Source organism: Leptonychotes weddellii, chromosome 10 (assembly GCF_054177405.1).
Source record: "Leptonychotes weddellii isolate Sample4059 chromosome 10, ASM5417740v2, whole genome shotgun sequence".
In the NCBI taxonomy this organism is placed as follows: domain Eukaryota; kingdom Metazoa; phylum Chordata; class Mammalia; order Carnivora; family Phocidae; genus Leptonychotes; species Leptonychotes weddellii.
This window is the reverse complement of record NC_138378.1, coordinates 27,910,442-27,912,621: the sequence shown is the minus strand read 5'-3', so window position 1 is coordinate 27,912,621 and position 2,180 is coordinate 27,910,442. Positions and strand designations below refer to the sequence as shown.

The 2,180-nt window shown below is 66.2% G+C and overlaps 1 non-coding gene across 1 annotated transcript; it reads left to right on the top strand.

Moving 5' to 3' along the window:
- The first annotated feature begins 665 nt into the window (after positions 1–665).
- LOC102737383 (uncharacterized) lies at positions 666–2,173 on the top strand. Its single transcript, XR_014148947.1, has 3 exons — positions 666–980; positions 1,364–1,473; positions 1,597–2,173. It is a non-coding gene; the product is annotated as an uncharacterized LOC102737383 (transcript).
- The last annotated feature ends 7 nt before the right edge of the window (positions 2,174–2,180 follow it).

Here is a 2,180-nt window from a genome sequence, read left to right as displayed (position 1 = left end):
ACACAGACCATTTTATTTCTTCCTTCCCAATCCGAATAAAGAATCTGCCCAATCTGTGTAAGAAAACCAAGGACCAGAGAAGTAATAGAAATTGCCTAAAATCAGAGCCTGGCGGAAGCAAGGTGGAGGGCTCTGGAAACAGGGCTCCAGACAGGCGGAGGCCCAGTTGGGATGGTCTTTGAAAGGCCAAGGAATCTGGCAGTGGTGGATATGGATATCGCAGGCTTTTGGTGAGGACTTCAGGGTAGGAGATTTCAGCAGGGCAACCTGCCCGGGATCCCCAGCTTCCTCCCCGGGGGCCTCCTCCTCCACCACCACCCACCTCAAAGGGCCCACTCTGCACCCTCAAAGTCTCCCCAGCACCAGTTCTCGGGCACAACGGAATGTACCCCAGCCTCCTCCTGAAGGAGTAGCCTTGTGCGGGAGCGGACCCTAGCACGGGGCTCCTGCCGAAGACCGGACTCTCGGTTTGGCGACCCCCGCGAGGCGCCTCGGCGGGGCACTGAGGACCTTGCCGCTTCCTCGGAATCCGCACCCTCTAACCCCAGTTACTGAAGTCCCATTCACACTCGGGTGCGAGGACGCAGAAGCCCCTGCGAGCGGCCAACCCGGCGGACTGGGGATCCGCGCCAACGCAGTCAGAACTGCGCGCGCCCCGCGCCCGGGGCACACCAGGTGCAGGAGCGCAGCGCCCACCCTGTGCCACTGAGCGGAGGGAGGCGGGCTGGGGACGCCAGGGCGGGGTCGAGCGCGGGGCGGGGCGCACCGGGCCGGGTCCGAGGCGCCGTGCTCAACAGCAGGGGCGGAGCGCCAACTCCAGCGGGAAGACAGAGACCGCGACGCGCGGGGGAGCGCGCCGGAGCAAGGAAGAAAGCAGAGCACCCCGTACGCAGCGCCACGGCACGCGCAAGTTGGGGGCCCCCAGGACCCAACCGAGCGGCCAGGGCAGCGGAGCGAGCCGGGAGGAGGCACCCAGGCAGGTAGGTGCTGAGCTCTGCGCAGTCCGGGGCCTCCCTTGGTGCGGTGGGGGGCGTCGCCCGGGCTGGGGGCGCTGACGCCCACTTCTCTCTCGGGGGGATTCCGGTGGCTTTGCCTCCCGCACCTTTCGGGAGGCACTCGGGCTGGCTCCAAGTGGAGGAGTTCGGGCCGGGGGAGTCCGCCACCCACCACGGGCCCGCCAGGACCCGGCGACGGGAAGCCGGGACCGGGGCGTGCGGGCGCCGGCGGAGGGGGCCGGGCCGGCGGGCGAGCTCCAAATTGTAGGGGAGGGCATGGGAGGGGGGCGTCTTGTTGAAAGGTAAGCTGAAAAGGGAAGCCTCTCCGGGAGAATTCCCGGCTCACCGGATCCTGCCCCTACTCCCAGTTTTCTTCTCGTCCGGAGGCCCCGCTCGCTTCGCTTTTTGAGCCTGAATTTCTGACTCGATTCCCGCCCTTGCGGGGCGGCGCCTCCTGGACCGCGCGGCCGCGCCGGGGGTGAGTAAGGGAGGGGAGGGGAGGGGAGAGGGCTCCCGGAGCGGGTTGGTCTGGGGCAGGGAGTGCATTCGCGAAAAATGGGGCCGGGACCTGCGCCACCCGGGCTCACGTCCTCTCCTCCAGGGTCTGGGGACTGGAGAGCCGCGCAGCGCGGAAGGCGAGAGGACGCGAGTCCCGCTTCCCCGTCTCGGGCTGAGCGCTGTCTGCGGGGATTGGGGCTTCGCGGGAGAGGGAGAAGCCACCCGGACGGAGGACCTCATCTGTCGGAGGTCTTTCCCTCGGGTGCGCAGCGGGCGGACGCGCCGCAGGTCGGAGTGGCCCGGCCACCCTGCTTCTGCTGTCCCTGCTGCTACGGTTCCCGTCCCTCGCTCTCCGCCTCCTCTGACGGGTCCGGGCCAAACCCACTGTCCTGTTTGGTCCACTTCTTGCTACCAGCATCCCATGGCTCCCACACTTGGGGTCGTTTCCAGTTGTGTTAAGCGGGGAGAGGCGGGTCACAGCTCGATGACTGGGGTCCTCATTCTGCGGGTTTGGGGATGGGGGGGTTCTGAGGCCCTCTGACGCCTTGAACCCAATGGTGTCCCCTCAGTACTTCAGAGAATTTATTTTCCTTTGCCATGGGCATCTTGAGGTACTGAGAACATAAAGGACTCAGGCAATAAGGGACAGTTCAGCCCTCAGGCCCTCCTGGGTCCTCACTGACACCA